Genomic DNA, 21,226 nt, shown 5'->3' with positions numbered 1-21,226 from the left:
CTGTGCATTCAGCACCTCAATCTATTTGTTGAATATTTTCCTTGGACCAGAAACAGTAAAAATAAGAATAAAAAATAAAAGTAAAGAAGAACACCCAAAACACCCCCCACCCTATTTTTCATTTAGCTTTTTGCCCCATTTTTCTACTCATCCATCCATATACTGGAAACAGGGAGTGTGATCCATAAGTCTTTCCCAATCACACTGTCACCTCTTGTAAGCTACATTGCAATACAATCGTCTTCAAGAGTCAAGGCTATAGGATTGCAGTTTGATAGTTTCAGGTATTTACTTCTAGCTATTTCAGTGCATTAAAACCTAAAAAGGGTTATCTATATAGTGCATAGGAATGCCTACCAGAGTGACCTCTCACTCCATTTGGAATCTCTCAGCCACTGAAACTTTATTTCGTCTCACTTCACATCCCCCTTTTGGTCAAGATGTTCTCAAGCCCACAAAGATGTTCTCAATCCCAAGGAGATTTACACCCCTGGGAGTCAGATCCCAAGTAGGGGGGAGGGCAGTAAGTTCACCCACCAAGTTGGCTTAGCTAGAAAGAGGGCCACATCTGAGCAACAAAGAGGTACTCGGGGAGACACTTACACACAATTGTAAGCAGGTTTAGCCTCTCCTTTGCAGTGACAGGCTTCATAAGGGCAAGTCCTGTGATAGATGGCTTGGCACATCAAACCGCCACTCCTCAATGTTTGTGACAACATTAGCAACAATCCAGTTGAGGAAGCCCAACACCTCTCCATTTTCCCCCAGCTCCTTAGGGAGGCCCTGCATATATATTTTTATTTTCTGTCCAAATTACTTTGGAATGTGTTGCTATTTCACACTAACCTATGCAAACCTACCAGGTCTCACTTCCTATTAAAAGTTTCATGCAATTTTGGTATTTGAACGAACTGTGTGAGTTAAGATTGTTTAGGAAATATAGATCTTGCACCAACTAAACATTTCTTCCCTTGGTCTCACATGGAATTTGAAGTTCTAAAATGCAGTCAGTATTGTCCTTTACCCTTTGGCCTGATTTGCCCTAGTCCTAACCACCTCTGCTTCACTCATATCTCTAACTGAAGTCTGGATTGTTTGTCAGCTTTTTTAACAGTTGCTACATGTGCTAATACTGACATTCATATCTGCCGAGTTCTAGCTTTGTGTTTCAGGTGCCACACAGATACCCAAAGTTCCAGGGATCAATTAGGTTATACACAAGGGGATTAGCATCTTGGAATCTGGAGATAGCCATTACAATTCAGGAATAGATGTGACTGCTGAAAGGGCTTACAATCTAGGGACTGTTACAATAAGCTTTTCCCTGATAAGCTGTGCTCTAACGTTCAATTCTGAGTTTATACATCGTAGTTAGTCCATATTGGTGAGGAATTATACTGTTTGCCTTTGTTTCTGGCGTAGTTCACTAAAAATACTGTCTGCAGGTTCCATTAACCTCGTTGAGTGGCACACAGCTTCAATCCTTCTCACATTAGCTCAATATTTCCTTGCATGCACACACAGCAGTTCACCATTCTGTTTCTCATTCAATGTGCCCTTAGGCCACCTCCACCCATTGCAAATCATGTATACTCTCTTCATAAACACCAGTGTGCAAATGTCCATTCATATCCCTGCTCTCAGATCCTTCAGGTAAATGCCCCCTAATGAAATTGCAGAACCTTATGGCACTTACATACTTAGCTTCGTGTGGAACCATCCCACTGTCCACCAGAAAGGCTATACCATTCTGCCTCCTAACCAACAGTAAATACATACATCCCTCTCTCCATGTTTTCTCCAGCACTTTTATCCCTGTTTATATTTTTCCATACAATTTTTAGAGCTATATTGACATACCATATAATTATCCACAGTATACAATCAGCTGTTCATGGTATCATCATACAGTTGTGCATTTATCACCACAATCAGCACTTGAACATATTGATTACTATGGGGAAAAAGTTCTTTTCTTTTTTTTAATGAATAATAAAAAAGATAATAAAAAGAAAAATAAAATATCATACAATACAGTAGTAGGGTCAGACAATATTGGGTGTTCCTTTTGACCTTTATTTTTTATTCTTATTTTTTTGAGTAATAAAAATGTTCAAAAAATGGATTGTGGTGATGAAATGCACAACTATATGATTATACTGTGAACAACTGATTGCACATTTTGGATGATTGCATGGTATGTGACTACATCTCAGTAAAATTGCATTAAAAATTGGCAAAAGTGTCATGCAACAGAACACCTACATTTTTAAACTTCCCCTGAGTAAGATCACAGTAATTTTTATAATATAGTCTAAACATTCCTAGTTCCAGGAGGAAGGGGTAAAAAACAAACCAACATCTTTACCAGCCTTTATCAATGCCATTTTTACAGATGAGAAAATTCAATTTTATAGATTGTGAAAACTAAGCAAACCAGCAAATTAAAGAACAGATTCCTGACTCTGTATGTGCACAGTTAATGAAACAATTCTATGTTTATTAAGGACTTTTTGATATATACTGCTGAATTCATCTCAATCCACCTGGGGGAATTAGGAAAGGATTAGCTGAGGAAGAAGGTAACATTTGAGCTAATAGTTGAAGGCAGTGTAGGAACCCTCAGGTGAATGGGGTAGGAGGAAGAGAAGATGCAAGACACTAGCAGAAGGTCCTGGGAATGCAGGGATTGAAAGCAAGAGGTCCAGAAATGCAGGTAATTCAGTATGACTAGTACAGAGAAGAGCCTATACTGAGATGAATCTGGAAGAAACAGATCACAGGCTATAGAGACCTTTTATACTTTGCAAATACACCTGCGAGAGTGATAAGGGTCTGAACAATGGCCAAGAATATTGCAATAACTGCCTAAATGGCAAATGTGGTCATTGTAAAAATCCAGAAAATATCAGTATATAGAGTAAATAATGAAAGTGTTCTCCTCATCCACCATCCCACTCCCCAGAAACAGCTACTGTTAGCAATTTGTTATGTAACCTAAAGTTAAGGTTTCTCTATACATATTCATACAGCTGTGTACAATGTTTTTTCTTCCTTTTTTTTTTTAACATAAAAGAGCTCTAGAATATAAAATTATGTTTTGCTCTGCATCTTGTTTTCCATGTAACAATGACTTGGAACCCTCCTAAAAAAGCACATCAATTTCTAGTTCCACTGGGTATGAGCCGGCTGACTTCACCATAGTGCTTATAATGGCCTATTTTTAATTTTACTTTTGCCAATCCAATAAGTAACTCATTTCAATTTGCTAACTTATGTTTTAATGGAATACTTCAAATATTTAGAAACATACAGAAGATAGCTTCTCTCTTATTTCTGTTCAAGTGGCAAGCATCTGACATATTTAATGGACATTTTAAAAGTGCATGTACATGTTTTGTGTACTAGAGGAAGCACAGAATGTATAGGAAATAGCACTAATCTGACTGACCTAGGGTGTTAGTCCTTCTGCAATATTAACTGTGTAAACTCAAGACTCGGGTTTCCTCATCTATAAAATGAGGGCACTGGTATATGTAAAATCGCTAATAATCTTTCTTTTAATTGCCTTTGTTACATTTAATGGAAGCATATCACAATGTTACTGTTGATCACAGACTCCAGCTAATAATCTTTTAAAGCTCTAAGAGTATACGGCTTTGAGCCACAAATGTTTCAAAACACAACGTTAAAATTCCTCTGCTTGGATTGCTTAAAGATGAGTAAAGAATACTGTATCTTCCCCACTTCAAAGCCTGTAAATTCCACATGGAGGATCTCAGTTTTGTTCACTTATGTAAACCAAATGTCTGGAACAGTGCCTGCCACGCTTGATATCTGTAGATGTTTTAAAGTGGGTTAAGCGCTTCTATTCTAACTAGCTTTGAAACATTTGGCGAATCAATAAATTTGGTATAGTTTTACTCTTAAGTCTAATTCTTACACTCCTGAAGTGAAAATGCTACAAAAAATATACATAGCTCTTATGTGTGCAATGAGAGAGTTATACACGCCGATAGCAAAAAGACGCTCAGATATATTTATCCCCGGTACATAAAGTCTAAGCACCCCCACGTGGCCCATACCCAAAGAAGTGTCAAAACTAGTAGCTATGTACATTCACAGGCCTATAGTTGTCATCCAGTCCCTCCCCGCTTTCAGTCTCTACGTTACCATAGGAAAAAGCTGTATTTCTTTCTCACGCACCACACAACTCTTAAAACGGCGGAACTGAAGCCATCAAAGCAACGAACTAGCGGGGAAAAGGGGCGGGAAGAGGACGACAGACACTCTCAAGCCCCACTTTCATTGGGAAAAGCCAACGTTGCTGAAAACAACGTCCTCACCTCCTTCTTTCTTTGGGCAGAGGTCGACGGAACTCGGTAAACGAGCAGAAGAGCCACTGCCACGGTAGCAGAGACATACCAAAGCCACCATCGCGCTGCCACGTTCGCTCCTCTCTCCCCGGGTAAGCGAAACTTCACTCATGCTAGCTTGCAGGGTGGGGCGTGAGAACAAGCTAACCGGCCCCTTACATTTCCTCTTTGGTCTAGTTCAGACCTGCCTGGCGGGGCTTCCCGTTATGTCATAGCTTGCCAAGCCTGACACCCGCTAAAAGACAGTTCACTTCTAATTGGTCCCCGTTAGCCAATAGAAAAAAGATAATCTAGAGGTTTTTCATTGGTCCGCTAAGGTTAATGGCGGTCCCTTTCATTTACTTAAGATGACGGACGCGCTAAGTGGCTCTTAAAACACGCATGCGCAGTTGTGAAATGTCCTGGGGTTTTTTTTTGTTTTTTGTTTTATTTTATTTTTTTTCCTTTTTTTATTTTTTATTTTTTATTTTTTTGGCGTTTATTACATTTTTTTTAATCTTCATTTTATTGAGATATATTCACATACTACACAGTCATACAAAACAAATCGTACTTTCGATTGTCTACAGTACCATTACATAGTGGTACATTCATCACCCAAATCAATCCCTGACACCTTCATTAGCACACACACAAAAATAACAAGAATAATAATTAGAGTGAAAAAGAGCAATTGAAGTAAAAAAGAACACTGGGTACCTTTGTCTGTTTGTTTCCTTCCCCTATTTTTCTACACATCCATCCATAAACTAGACAAAGTGGAGTGGGGTCCTTATGGCTTTCCCAATCCCATTGTCACCCCTCATAAGCTACATTTTTATACAACTGTCTTCGAGATTCATGGGTTCTGGGTTGTAGTTTGATAGTTTCAGGTATCCACCACCAGCTACCCCAATTCTTTAGAACCTAAAAAGGGTTGTCTAAAGTGTGCGTAAGAGTGCCCTCCAGAGTGACCTCTCGGCTCGTTTTGGAATCTCTCTGCCACTGAAGCTCATTTCATTTCCTTTCACATCCCCCTTTTGGTCAAGAAGATGTTCTCCGTCCCACGATGCTGGGTCTACATTCCTCCCCGGGAGCCATATTCCACGTTGCCAGGGAGATTCACTCCCCTGGGTGTCTGATCCCACTTAAGGGGGAGGGCAGTGATTTCACCTTTCAAGTTGGCTTAGCCAGAGACAGGGCCACATCTGAGCAACAAAGAGGCATTTGGGAGGAGGCTCTTAGGCACAACCATAGGGAGGCCTAGCCTCTCTTTTGCAGCAACCGTCTTCGCAAGGGTAAAACCTGTGCTAGAGGGCTCAACCCATCAAACCACCAGTCCCCTATGTCTGTGGTCTTGTTAGCAACCATGGAGGTGGGGTAGGCGAATACCCCTGCATTCTCCACAGGCTCCTCAAGGGGGCACTACATCTTTTTTTTTTTTTCCTTGTTTGTCTTTTTTCTTTTCTTTTTTTTTTTTAACTTTCCCTTCTTTTTTAAATCAACTGTATGAAAAAAAAGTTAAAAAGAAAACAAACATACAATAAAAGAACATTTCAAAGAGACCATAACAAGGGAATAAGAAAAAGACAACTAACCTAAGATAACTGCTTAACTTCCAACATGTTCCTACTTTACCCCAAGAAAGTTACCTAATATAGCAACATTTCTGTGAACTTGCTCCTACTATATCCATCAGAAATTAACAGACCATAGTCGTTCCTGGGCATCCGCAGAACGTTAAATAGCTTATCTGTTCTTCTTGGATTATTGTTCCCCCTTCCTTAATTGCTCTCTATTGCTAGTTCCCCTACATTCTACATTATAAACCATTTGTTTTACATTTTTCAAAGTTCACATTAGTGGTAACATATAATATTTCTCTTTTTGAGCCTGGCTTATTTTACTCAGCATTACATCTTCAAGGTTCATCCATGTTGTCATATGTTTCACGAGATCGTTCCTTCTTACTGCCGTGTAGTATTCCATCGTGTGTATATACCACATTTTATTTATCCACTCATCTGTTGAAGGACATTTGGGTTGTTTCCATCTCTTGGCAATTGTGAATAATGCTGCTATGAACATTGGCGTGCAGATATCTGTTCGTGTCACTGCTTTCCGATCTTCCGGGTATATACCAAGAAGTGCAATTGCTGGATCGAATGGTAACTCTATATCTAGTTTTCTAAGGAACTGCCAGACTGACTTCCAGAGTGGCTGAACCATTATACAGTCCCACCAACAGTGAATAAGAGTTCCAATTTCTCCACATCTCCTCCAGCATTTGTAGTGTCCTGTTTGTTTAATGGCAGACACTCCAATAGGTGTTTGATGGTATCTCATTGTGGTCTTAATTTGCATCTCTCTAATAGCTAGTGAAGCTGAACATTTTTTTCATGTGTTTCTTGGCCATTTATATTTCCTCTTCAGAGAACTGTCTTTTCATATCTTTTGCCCATTTTCTAATTGGGCTGTCTGTACTATTGTCATTGAATTGTAGGATTTCTTTATATATGCAAGATATCAGTCTTTTGTCAGATACATGGTTTCCAAAAATTTTTTCCCATTGAGTTGGCTGCCTCTTTACCTTTTTGAGAAATTCCTTTGAGGAGCAGAAACTTTTAAGCTTGAGGAGTTCCCATTTATCTATTTTCTCTTTTGTAGCTTGTGCTTTGGGGGTAAAGTCTAGGAAGTGGCCGACTAATAGAAAGTCTTGAAGATGTTTTCCTACATTATCTTCTAGGAGTTTTATGGTACTTTCTTTTATATTGAGATCTTTGGTCCATTTTGAGTTAATTTTTGTGTAGGGGGTGAGGTAGGGGTCCTCTTTCATTCTTTTGGATATGGATATCCAACTGTCCCAGCCCCATTTGTTGAAAAGACCATTATGACTCAGTTCAGTGACTTTGGGGGCCTTATCAAAGATCAGTTGGCCATAGATCTGAGGGTCTATCTCTGAATTCTCAATTCGATTCCATTGATCTATATGTCTATCTTTGTGCCAGTACCATGCTGTTTTGGCAACTGTGGCTTTATAATAAGCTTCAAAGTCAGGAAGTGTAAGTCCTTCCACTTCGTTTTTCTTTTTTAGAGTGTCTTTAGCAATTCGAGGGATCTTCCCTTTCCAAATAAATTTGATAACTAGCTTTTCCAAGTCTGCAAAGTAGGTTGTTGGAATTTTGATTGGGATTGCATTGAATCTGTAGATGAGTTTGGGTAGAATTGACATCTTAATGACATTTAGCCTTCCTATCCATGAACATGGACTATTTTTCCATCTTTTAAGGTCCCCTCCTATTTCTTTTAGTAGAGTTATGTAGTTTTCTTTGTATAGGTCTTTTACATCTTTGGTTAAGTTTATTCCTAGGTACTTGATTTTTTTAGTTGCTATTGAAAATGGTATCTTTTTCTTGAGTGTCTCTTCAGTTTGTTCATTTCTAGCATATAGAAACATTACTGACTTATGTGCATTAACCTTGTGTCCCGCTACTTTGCTAAATTGGTTTATTAGCTCTAGTAGCTGTATCGTCGATTTCTCAGGGTTTTCTAGATATAAGACCATATCATCTGCAAACAATGACAGTTTTACTTCTTCTTTTCCAATTTGGATGCCTTTTATTTCTTTGTCTTGCCGGATTGCCCTGGCTAGCACTTCCAGCACAATGTTGAATAACAGTGGTGACAGTGGGCATCCTTGTCTTGTTCCTGATCTTAGAGGGAAGGCTTTCAGTCTCTCACCATTGAGTACTATGCTGGCTGTGGGTTTTTCATATATGCTCTTTATCATGTTGAGGAAGTTTCCTTCAATTCCTACCTTTTGAAGTGTTTTTATCAAAAACGGATGTTGGATTTTGTCAAATGCTTTTTCAGCATCTATTGAGATGATCAATTGATTTTTCCCTTTTGACTTGTTAATGTGTTGTAATACATTGATTGATTATCTTATGTTGAACCATCCTTGCATGCCTGGAATAAACCCCACTTGGTCATGGTGTATGATTTTTTTAATGTGTCTTTGGATTCGATTTGCAAGTATTTTGTTGAGGATTTTTGCATCCATATTCATTTGTGTGATTGGCCGGTAGTTTTCCTTTTTTTTGTAGCATCTTTGCCTGGTTTTGGTATTAGATTGATGTTAGCTTCATAAAATGAGTTAGGTAGTGTTCCATTTTCTTCAATGTTTTGAAAGAGTTTGAGTAAGATTGGTGTCAGTTCTTTCTGGAAAGTTTGGTAGAATTCCCCTGTGAAGCCATCTGGACCTGGGCATTATTTGTGGGAAGATTTTCGATGACTGATTGGATCTCTTTGCTTGTGATGGGTTGGTTGAGGTCTTCTATTTCTTCTCTGGTCAGTCTAGGTTGTTCATATGTTTCCAGGAAATTGTCCATTTCCTCTACATTATCCAGTTTGTTGCCATACAGTTGTTTATACTATCCTCTTACAATTTTTTTAATTTCTTCAGGATCTGCAGTTATGTCACCTTTTTCATTCATTATTTTGTTTATATGGGTCTTCTCTCTGTTTGATTTTGTCAGTCTAGCTAGGGGCTTGTCAATCTTGTTGATCTTCTCAAAGAATCAACTTTTGTTGATATTTATCCTCTCTATTGTTTTTTTGTTCTCTATGGCATTTATTTCTGCTTTAATCCTTGTTATTTCTTTTCTTCTACTTGGTTTAGGATTGGTTTGCTGTTCATTTTCTAGCTTCTTCAGTTGATCCATTAGTTCTTTGATTTTGGCTCTTTCTTCCTTTTTAATATATGCGTTTAGTGCTATAAATTTCCCCCTTAGCACTGCTTTTGCTGCATCCCACAGGTTTTGGTATGTTGTGTTCTCATTTTCATTCGTCTCTATATATTTAGCAATTTCTCTTGCTATTTCTTCTTTAACCCACTGATTGTTTAGGAGTGTGTTGTTTAACCTCCAGGTATTTGTGAATTTTCTAAGTCTCTGGTGTTTATTGACTTCTAATTGTATTCCATTGTGGTCAGAGAATGTGCTTTGAATAATTTCAATCTTTTTAAATTTATTGAGGCTTGTTTTATGTCCCAGCATATGATCTATTCTGGAGAAAGTTCCATGAGCACTAGAAAAGTACGTGTAGCCTGGTGATTTGGGATATAATGTCCTGTATATGTCTGTTAAATCTAATTCATTTATCAGATTGTTTAGGTTTTCAATTTCCTTATTGGTCTTCTGTCTGGTTGATCTATCTATAGGGGAGAGTGATGTGTTGAAGTCTCCCACAATTATTGTGGAAACATCAATTGCTTCCTTTAGTTTTGCCAGTGTTTCTCTCATGTATTTTGTGGCACCTTGATTGGGTGCATAGACATTTACGATTGTTATTTCTTCTTGCTGAATTGCCCCTTTTATTAGTACGTAGTGGCCTTCTTTGTCTCTCAAAACATCCCTGCATTTGAAGTCTATTTTATCTGAGATTAATATTGCTACACCTGCTTTCTTTTGGCTGTACCTTGCATGAAATATTTTTTTCCATCCTTTCACTTTCAGTTTCTTTGTGTCCCTGTGTCTAAGATGAGTCTCTTGTATGCAACATATTGATGGTTCATTTTTTTTGATCCATTCTGAGAATCTATATCTTTTAATTGGGGAGTTTAATCCATTTACATTCAACGTTATAACCGTGAAGGCATTTCTTGAATCGGCCATCTTATCCTTTGGTTTATGTTTGTCATATTTTTCCCCCTCTGTCTATTAATATCCTTTATTGTACCCATACCAAATCTCTTTAGTACTGAACCTTTCTCCAAGTCTCTCTGTCCTTTCTTTGTTTCTCTGTCTGTAGGGCTCCCTTTAGTATCTCCAGTAGGGCAGGTCTCTTGTTAGCAAATTCTCTCAGCATTTGTCTGTCTGTGAAAAATTTAAGCTCTCCCTCATATTTGAAGGAGAGCTTTGCTGGATAAAGTATTCTTGGCTGGAAATTTTTCTCACTCAGAATTTTAAATATATCGTGCCACTGCCTTCTCGCCTCCATGGTGTCTGCTGAGTAGTCACTACTTAGTCTTATGCTGTTTCCTTTGTATGTGGTGAACTGCTTTTCTCTTGCTGCTTTCAGAACTTGCTCCTTCTCTTCTGTGTTTGATAGTGTGATCAGTATATGTCTCGGAGTGGGTTTATTTGGATTTATTCTATTTGGGGTTCGCTGATCATTTATGATTTGTGTATTTATGTTGTTTAGAAGATTTGGGAAGTTTTCCCCAACAATTTCTTTGAATACTATTCCTAGACCTTTACCCTTTTCTTCCCCTTCTGGAACCCCAATGAGTCTTATATTTGGACGTTTCATATTATCTGTCATATCCCTGAGGTCCATTTTGATTTTTTCAATTTTTTTCTCCATTCTTTCTTTTATGCTTTCATTTTCCATTCTGTCATCTTCGAGGTCACTGATTCGTTGTTCAACTTCTTCCAGTCTTGTACTATGAGTGTCCAGAATCTTTTTAATTTGGTCAACAGTTTCTTTAATTTCCATAAGATCATCCATTTTTTTATTTAGTCTTGCAATGTCTTCTTTATGCTCTTCTAGGGTCTTCTTGATTTCCTTTGTCTCCCGTAGTATGGTCTCATTGTTCATCTTTAGTTCTTTGAGTAGCTGCTCTAGGTGCTGTGTCTCTTCTGATCTTTTGATTTGGGTGCTTGGGCTTGGGTTATCCATATCGTCTGGTTTTTTCATATGCTTTGTAATTTTCTGTTGTTTTTGGCCTCGTGGCATTTGCTGAACTTGATAGGGTTCTTTTAGGATTTGTAGACCAATTGAAGTCCTTATCTCTACTTTATCAGTTCTACAGCTTCGTGGAGTACACTTTCTCTAACTAACCAGCAGGTGGCGTCCACGAGCCACCTGTTCTCCACAAGCCAGTTCTCCCCTGCTTAGCCTTTTTGGTGAGTGGGGGAGTGAGTCTTGTGGGGTCCAATTGGTGTACCAAGCTTGCGTGTGTAGTTGGTGTTGCCCGCCCTGTATATGGGGCGTGTTACTGGGCAGTCAGGGAGGTGGGGGTGGCTCTAACAATCAAATCTCCCTGGTGATCCTAGAGTTTTAAAGCTGCTGCAATAGTCTAATCCTTCAGTTCAGTCCTGCCACAGTTTGTCTCTGCCACTGACCCACAAGTCCTTGGTATTGGCGTATGGCTCCTGAGACTTGCAAGTGGGCCCCTCTTCCAGGCCGTGCACCCCGGGTCCTCTGTTGAGGGATGACTGTGCTATGTCACAGGTGAGTGTCATTCCCCCAGGGCAGTTCTGGGCTGCTGGGCTGTGTAGGGAGGCTCCCAGTCTGCTGAAATGATGGCTGAATGGGGCTTTGTTAATTCACACTGCTCTACCTTCCCACCTCTGGGACAATCAGCTGAGGTTGCAGGGAAGGCTAATGTCCACGCCCAGTTTTGTGGTGTGTGCCTGTTATCTGAAGCACTTCCGTCACACTGGGTTATCTGGGGCAGTTCTGGGTATGGGGCTGGCGATGGGCAGGAGTGTTTCCTGTCCACTAGGATGATGGCTGTGAGCGGACACTCCCCTTTTCTTGGGAAGTTGTGGTGTTTAGTGAATTTTCTCAGTCAGTGGATTATTGCGTTTTGTCTCAGAGCTCTCCTAGTTCTGCTCTTGATTTGACCTGCCCAAATTGCAAGTCTTTGAAGCTTTTTGTAATGGGTTTCTTAGAGTAATTGTTTTAGAAAAAGAAAAAAGGATTGAAAAAAAAAAGGGGGGGGCCCTCCTCAGAGATCTAATGGGTTATTGAAATGGTAAGAGACAAAGCAACCAGGGCCATTAAGGAAAGGTCCACAGGGCAGAGAGATCAGGTTTTCTTCGGGATTTGCATATGCGCCTCAGGGCCTGAGCTCGGGCCTGAGCTCTGCCCTTCCCCTTTCTATGTTCAACAGAACTCCAAAAATCCTCCGCTTTTATTTTGGAGTTTTTCGTGTTGTTTTTTCTCTATGCCTGTCTCCTCTCTGCTGGGCTGGCTGCTCTCAGATTCTCTGGTGTCTGGTCTCCGTCTATCTATGGTTGGAGTTTGAATCAGTAGAATAGGTTTCCGATAAGGGCTGCCACTGCAGTTCTCCCTTCTCCTTCCCAGAGCTGACAGCTCCTCCTCCCACGGGACTGAGCCTGGCAGGGAGGGGTGCGGGTCCCCTGGCCACAAAAACTTACAGATTTCGCTGATCTCAGCAGTTCCACGTTTTCATGAGTGTTGTATGAAGTATGCCCAAAGTCAGATTGCTCTGTGGTGTCTAGTCCACACAGTTCCTGGCTTTTTACCTACTTTCCTGGAGGAGTAACTAAAACTTACAGCTCACCAGTCTGCCATCTTGCCCCGCCTCCGAAATGTCGTGGTTTTTTGGAGCGCAAAATGGCTTAATGCTGATTAAACCTGGTATTCTCCTCCCGGCCCTAAAGACTCATTCAGACCAAGAGGTTCATTCAGAAGTCCTTGAAATCCACCGTTTTCATGAAATATTCTAGGGAAATAAGACCTAACTACGTGATTACTAAGAGCTACCTTAGTCTCTCATCTTGCCTCTGTCTCATCGTGCCACTAAAGTACTTCAAATTTAAAAAAAAAAAAGTAAAAGTAGGAAAGCAAAAATGTACTTAATATCACTGAGGGGGTTTTTAAAAAGCAAACGAACAACAACTTGTTGAATACCTTCTATGGTCCAGGAATCCTACCACGTGCACTGAGAAAGAGGATGTCAAAAATTATAATATAAGCTATTCATATTATTTATATATTTTTTAGTTAAACGCCTTGATACTTAAAGCACCCCCAAGGACTTAAATTACGGGTTAAAGAGAGCAAGTGCATTCTCTTTTATGTTATTATATTTGTTTCAGAGATAGGTGCAAGAGATTGCAAGGCTTTACTTCCTCTTTCATCGTCATATACAGTTTTCTTTAAACATCGAATTCTCCTATCTAAGTATAATAAAAATCCTCCATAGCTGAAGAAGTTCCCGTTTCTTTGGCCGAGTTTTGTTTATCACAGCGGGTTGACTAGGGATAACTTTACTATCGAATAATAGTATACCCAAGAGAAAAACAACCAACCAAATAAAGTCAGTCGCCTATAATTTGAATTTATTTTGGTGTGGTGGAACATATCATATGACTTATAATTTCATTATGTGGGAGAGACAAGGAGACACGTATGGAAACAAAGATAGCTTATTCCGCAGTGAAGAAATGTGGTATAGAGATGTGAAAAAAAATGTGTATGGACATCTTTATTGGGACAATTGGTGAAACTGTAATATGGGCTGTATTGTATCAGTATTAAATTTTCTTAATTTGATTAACTGTACAGTGGCTATATGTAAGCGAATAACCTTTTGGGAATGAACCCTGAAGTACTATTAGATAAAGGTGCATGATATAATGTATGCAACCTCCTCTCAAATTGTTCAGAAAAAAAAAACTATATATAGAGAGACGACAAATGTCGCAAAATATTACTAGTTGGTGTACCTAGGTAACGAGTACACAGTTCCTCCCTGTCCCCCAATATTTTACTATAAAAATGTTCAAACACACAGAAAAATGGAAAGAATTGTTCTCTGAATACTCACCTCCAAGATTCTACAATCAACAGTTTGTTATATTTGCTTTATGACATATTTATTACATATTTATCCATATAGTACAGGAATTCTTTTAACTATCCTTGCAACTTTTCTCTAAATTTGAAACTATTTCAAAATAAAAAGTTAAGCCAATTAGTATGTAGTAAAAGGAGACAAAATTAAAGAAGTGAAGGGAGTTTTGGGGGGACAGAAAGAACGAGCCAGTGTGGAGCCAGATACAAACCTAAGCCTTTGGAACTTGAACATCATCTTGAAGCCGATGCCTCAGACAACTCAGCCTAAGATCGATTCTTAGCTCTCCTCTAAAGAGCCCTAAAGCTAGTTTCAGGGGGTTCTCCCGTTCTTCATTAAACACTGGATACGTCATTTATAAAGGCTGAAACTTCATTTCCCAAAACCCCTCATTTTTTTACTGAGAAAAGCGAATACAATCTCTAGATGGGGTTTTTCAGATCTCGCGAGATTTCATCAAATCTCATTAATGAGCCTTGCCGAAAGCCATTTTGTGTTTCAGGGCTCTTTACAAGGGTAACTGAGCCAGCTGCAGCAGTTGCTCTAGTTGTGTCTCCAGCTTCACGATGTTTCCCTTGGCCAAAAATGCACTGAGTCGTCTCGGAGGTGAGCAAATCATTTTCAGCAGCCTTATATCCATTTGCCAGCTGTCCTCAGTCCCCTCCCCCACCGTGCCGCAAGTAATTGGGAAGATGTCCTTAGCATTGGCTTTCTCATCCGGAGTATCTGCTTCGGTTCCCTTCTCTCTGTTACCTGGCCCTGCTTTCTTGTTATTCAGTAGTCTGCCATTTCAGGGAAGGACACTTGGTGGATACCTCTCGTTCCTTAAGCGATTCCCTAAATTCCCTAAGTTCTATTTCCACGTAGAACTTCCTATCTAATTCCTATAGCCATAACGGAAGGGAACTGTAAATCTAGCTTTTCATTTGGTTTCATTGCAGGGAGACAACTTGAATGGTAGCCCTGCAGCTTTGAAATAATTTGAGGGTTATTTACTGAATATTAGTGCTCCGAAAGCAATTGTGGTCCTTTTTTTTAACCTATAAGTTAGGCAAGTACAGGGAAAATTTGAGACCACATTATGTATTGAGAATACACTAGATTGGAGAGAAAAACTCATTTCTATACTTCATTTGTACTGAAGATGACCTTGAGTAATTATTAATTTTTCAGCGTTAGCAGTTGTTTTACAGTGAAGATGACCTTAAGCAATAACCATTTAGCTTCTTTAGCCTTTCTTTTACTTTTAAATAACACTCAGGCAACTTTGAAAATAGCTAAAAAAAAAATAGTTGCCCTTTTGTTTTTCATATTCCCCAAGTCACATTTATTATTTTTGTACTTTGGGCAGATGATTCAACCTCTGTGAACCTAAGTTTCCTCCTTTGTAAAATAGGGGGTTAGTAAATAATACCTCATAGGGTTACTGAGGATTATATGAGATTACCAGTGTGTGGTAACCAAACCTTTTCTTGTTACAGAGGAGAGGTCTAAAGAAATCTTGTTGGGTAACCTGAATTTTGAGGTCATGAGGTATTGCAGAGTTATTTATCACTTTTTTTAAAAACTGTTTTTTAAATTTTTTTATTCTAGTAACAGATAAAATCTAAAATTTTCCGTCTTATCCACTTCAAATTATACAATTTAGTTGTATTAAATTCACAGTGTTGTGCCACCATCACCATCATCCATTACCAAAACTTCTATCAGTTTGGTAATCACTTTTAATTTCTTTTCCCTTTGAGCAAGTAGGGACTTGCACCTCAGGAAAGGGTTGTCTTTTGTTTTTAAGGTGGAATTCAGCACACATTTTTTAACTGTTTAAGAGCAGACTATATTGTGAAATGTTTGTAAATTTAAGCATACTAGGTATGACTGTTTAAAGATGAAAACAAAAGCTGTGCAAGGCAGTTATAAGAAGAAACCATTAAAGGTCAAATAACTTTCCTGAAATAACCCATTATGTCACCTAAGAGCCATTTGATGTGCTTAAATGCTAGTAGGGAATGGGCAGTATTGCTGTTTCTCTAACATGCTTTCCATTACATACTTAACACAAGTACCTTTTGAAGCCCTCTTCAAAACAATTAGGACTTGCTACATAGATTGGAGAGGAAGGGCAAAACAAAAAAAAAAAAAAAAAAAAAAAAAGCACCGAAATACCAGAAATATTCATCTATGCATTTCCCAAGCTCTTTCCTCGCCCCTCCTAAGTGCCTCTAGAGGCAATTTGAAAATTGTTCTACCCTTTCTACTTGAGTAATAGTAAAAGCAAAGTTTTAAGCTTGTCATTCTGCTCAAAAACCTTTATCTACCAAAAAAAGTGGCCCAGCCTTGGAGGCCCTCCACGATCCTTTCTGGTGTTATCCCCTATTACTTACATACCTTGTCCTTCAACCAAACTAGATTTTCCAGTACATTGGGCTTTTTTACCTTTGTACCGATTTCCCTTCCCCAGGTTTACATTATCAAATCCTACTTGTCATTCAAACTGCTTAGCTAAAATTCTACTTCCTTGTATTTTCATACTTTTTTAAAAATCAAAATTGCCCTAATTTTTAGGTTTAAAATTTTTTATGGTCATAAATATTTAGTTTGCTGTAATTTGAAATTAATTTTGAGTTTATTTGCCCTTGTATGTTGTGAGTTGTTGAACAATGTTGAGTAAACATTAGTGAAAATTTTAAGACAAATGTTCAAATTAATGAATAGGATGAATAGGAACCAAGTTTCAGAGGTTTTACAAATACCAATTTGTAGTGAATGTGACTAACATCACCTCTTTGCCTTCTTCCCCAACATATGAAAATTTTAAAACATACAGAAAAGTTGGAAAAATTATATGATGAACACTCACATACCTATCATGTAGAGTCTGCAGTTGTTCACATTTTGCTACATTTGTTTATCACATTATCCATCCATCAATCTTTATTTCTGATGCATTTCAAAGTTTGTTATTTTGCTTTTAACTATAATATTTTAACATTTTATTGAACTGCTTAATGCTATGAAGTTAATTTCCTTAGCTTTCTTGATTGGCAATATTGGTCACATGTGTTCTGTTTTCCTGATAATTGATAGATATACTTCTGTATCTTTTTTTTTTTCTTTCTTTAAGTTCGAAGCATTCAGCAAACAATAGCAAGGCAGAGCCACCAGAAACGTGCACCTGATTTCCATGACAGATACGGTAATGCTGTATTAGCTAGTGGAGCCACTTTCTGTGTTGCTGTATGGACGTATATAAGTACTATTGATTAGTAATTTCTGTTTTAGATGTGTCTCATTCTTCTTTTGCACATGTATTCAACGTGTTTTAACACAGTAGCATACATTTATAGTTAGGAGGGACTAAGCAATGCAGGAATTTCTTCATCAGCATTCAGCATTCATCCATCTTCTTTTCTTTACATTTTCAGTAACAAGTGGCTTACTGGATCAGTTGGCAGCCCTTTTCGTGTCTTATAGCTGTAAAAGGATATGTTGTTAAAATCTGCCTCCCTTTATAGTCTGTGTATTATTCTATTGCCCCACAGGAATTCTGATCCCACTTCTATGTAACAGTCTTCAGATATTAGAAAATTGCTATCATATCTCTCTCTGAATACTCTCTTTCAGATTAAACATCCTTAGTTCTGTCAGTCATTTTTTGCTACGTGGTTTCCAGGATTTTCACCCTCCTGGACACACTCTAGTTATTTTTTCTTTTAAAATTGTATGCACAGAACTGAGCATGGTATTCCTGACAGATGAGATGTAAAGTAATTTACTTTCAATATTTTTGCTTTTTACATCTGTATATTTAACAATCTATTTAGCAGTCACGCTTCTTGCTGGTTAAAAATAGGAATTCTGAAATTAAAAGAAATGTATATATATAGGTTTTAAAAAGTAAATCAACTCTTACCTTGCTAACCAAACTTTATTTAATAGACCCTTTCCATTCTTGTGTTGATCTTCCTGAAATCAGTTATACTATTACAATAGTTGTGTACTTAATTAGAAGGATAAGCAGATGTTGAACAAGTGTGTCATCAGAGGAGCTTTTAGAGATGAAGTTCTCCTTAATGAAGGGCTGTTAAAACTGTCTCTTTGGCAGTTACTTAGGTTGTTGTGGTTGAAGGAAGGAATATTTTGAGCAAATACTATAGAAATACACAATGTAAATTTGAATTAAATAAAATTAAGAATTCAGTTCCTCAGTCATAATAGCCACATTCCTCTTGCTCAGTAGCCGCATGTGGTTAGTGACTACTATGTTGGACAGCAAACATTATAGAATACTCCATCATCTGAGGAAAGTTCTATTGGACAGCACTGCTCTTTTAGTCTACATGGAGGGCTATATTCCAGATGAGTTTCTGTGTGTTTTTAACCTATAGAGCAAAATACCTTTGTCACTTTCAAGAAATAGGGTTCAAGGGAAAGTGGAGTTTGACTTAAATGTGTATAACTGACAGCATTTTCATTCTTAGAGACAGCAACACAAATTAGAATAGAATGGAACCTGTCCCCTTTTGGCAGAGTCACCCCAAAGGAATGGAGAGATCAGTAATCATCCCAGCTGATGTGATTATTGAAATGTTTCAAAACCAACTTATAATTGATGAAAGTAAAAGCATTGTGTGTCCATTAAAATACGGCATTATTGAAGAAATAAAGTACATTTGAAACCTTTTTTGTAGGCTTTGTTTCCTTTTATATGAAACCAAGTTCGATCACTTTTCATTTATTTAACCTTTGTTTTAATATTAAAGTCAAAATGCTATACAATCTTAAATATCTTTTCTCTGTAAAGTAGTGTAAAAGAAACATTTGGCTGTCACCCAGAAGTCTGAAATTATATCATATGATCACGAGAGATATTTTAGGTCATCTTTGAGCTTAAAATCTGGTATCCAGATTTTGGTTACTCTTACTTCTTTCTATCTCTCATTTATATTTATATTTGGAATTTGCATTAAGTTCTTTTCACTCTTGCCTAGAGAACTTACGGTGTCATCAGAACCAACAGAAGTATGGTCATAGAACATGAACTCCTAGGTTATTTGAAGACCTGTTGGCTCCTTGCTCTCTTGGCACGTTTATTTAGAGCTTTATAGTTAGCATTGTTTAGAGAAGTTTAAAATGTCACTTAAGAAGGGTTCTGTCAAAAACAGTTTAATCTCATCAAAAACAGTTGATTCACAATAATCTTTCAGTAGCCTCTCCTATTGCCTTACTGTTATTATAACAATGTTTCATTTTGTGGATTATAGTAAGTTCACTATATGACATGGGATTTCATGTTTAGCTGAAGAAAACAGTATCTGCACCAAGGGCTTCATTACTTCCTTGGCTGAAGGCTATAAAGTTTTCTCCTATAGCAGTGTTTTGACTGGTCAAGTATGAAGAAAATGAAATTCAGTTGAGTAGCAATATATATTAGCTAAGTCTAGAGATTTCTAAAATCCACTTACGTTAGTATAAAAGGTTTAGGTAACTGGCTTTTGGGAATCTCCAAATTTACCTAATGTAGCTAAGGATTTAAACTTAACCAAACATTTGTAAAATTTTTTGCTTATTATATTACGTGAAATACTAGAAGTGCTTTCATAACATGTCCTAACTTCTCATCAAATGCACTAATGTCAGAAATTTCATGGTTTGGGAAAAATTGTCATTACAAAATAAGGTTAGAAAACTAGTAACTAGCACCATTTTTAAATAAAATTTGAATACAAACATACCACATTTAGAAAGAATGTTATTCGTAGTATTATTCACATGTAACTCTAAGACGTGATTAAGCAAAATAAATGTGTTTCAGGAGGTCTCAATCTTCCATTAGATAGTTTTCATTGACTTAGGAGTATTCTAATGACAGGAGGTAATTTTCAGTATGATTTTTACTACTGTCAGGTGAGTGATAGTGTCAGCTATTCTGACAGGTGAAAAGAAATACATATGGTATTTTGGAATGTATTTTTCTATTTGTTTGCAGAAGTATAAGTTGCTTTTTGTTATAAAACCTGGTGATGATAGGCAGCACCTTTGAGCAAGCTTCTAAAACTTAATTTCATAGCTACCTTGTCCTGATGAGTAATTCTAAAACTACCATGGCCACTACTAGAAAGAAAGCAGTAGTTTAAGTCTTCAAATTCTTTATGCCATCGCAATATTCTGACTTTGCAGCTTTCTTAGTACATTCAGATAAAAAGTTTTATCCTCTCACACAAGATGCACTAAACTTAGCCCATAGCACATCACCTCAGTTAAAGAGTTTTAATACCTAGAGTTGGAAGATCATCAAAGTAGTCTTCCTATTCTTAAGTAACTGTATGTCTGAAGAATTTAGTATCGCAGGATAATATCTCTACTGAGGAATCTGATAATGAGAACTCTGATTTCTTCTCCATGCTGGTCTCACATACCACCTGATGTTTGCTGTTCTGATAGTGAAGAACCAGTCATTCCTTCTGATACAGAAGCGTATTTGACAGAACTTTTACCTAAAAACACTCGAGTACAGTTTCCAAATGATAAAAAGTGGCAAGGCCTTACTATACTAAGTGGGAAAGATGGTTCATAGCCTTCAAATCCCATATGAGAAGATTACTGAAGGAGAAGCTAAACAGTTTAAAAAGCTGTGAATATTTTCAAGAAAGCAGAAAGGCCCTCCCAATCTTCTTAGATACAGATACATCATAATCACCTAGTCCTCTGTGACAACAGGATGGGCTTCAGCTGTTACTTTAAATATAAATAAGTTGTAAATAATGTAGAAGGTTGAATACAGTCCTAATCAAATGTATGTTTATCAATATGTGATGGCTAAACTAATCAGAATAAAATAAAAACTATATTTTAATAAGTTACAATAGTAATCTCTAAGTTTTTAGTCTTTATACAAGTAAAAGTATGTTATATTGCTCTTACAGAAATCATAGCTTAATTAGTAAAAATATTATCAGAGTTTTTCTGGCATTCAAGGCTAAGTCTGATAACGTAGATACCCTCCTTTGATCTTGAACCACTCATGGATCGAGATGCTTCGCTTCATGAGACGTTTGTGTTCATGAAGCATCATTTAATGTAAAAATAGAATATGACTTAATTAAAGTAATTCTAAATCAAGAAGCTATAAATTTTCTGTAACTCAAACAAGAGGGAGCTCTCTGATCTCATGTCCAGCTGTGTCTTGGGAGAATGGGGGCTCCCAGGCTTGGTAATGTATCAGTTAATTTTTGCATTTTAAACTTGTTCCTTTTTCCTTAAG

At 37.6% G+C, this 21,226-nt stretch overlaps 1 pseudogene; it reads right to left on the bottom strand.

Annotated features, from left to right (window-relative positions):
- The window catches only part of LOC119525947, a 43,104-nt pseudogene extending 30,203 nt beyond the window's left edge, over nucleotides 1–12,901 (bottom strand).
- Nucleotides 12,902–21,226: the final 8,325 nt, after the last annotated feature.

This window comes from Choloepus didactylus (genome assembly GCF_015220235.1).
Source record: "Choloepus didactylus isolate mChoDid1 chromosome Y unlocalized genomic scaffold, mChoDid1.pri SUPER_Y_unloc2, whole genome shotgun sequence".
Taxonomy (NCBI): domain Eukaryota; kingdom Metazoa; phylum Chordata; class Mammalia; order Pilosa; family Megalonychidae; genus Choloepus; species Choloepus didactylus.
Note: the sequence above shows the minus strand (reverse complement) of the source record. Positions and strands in the feature narration are given on the sequence as shown.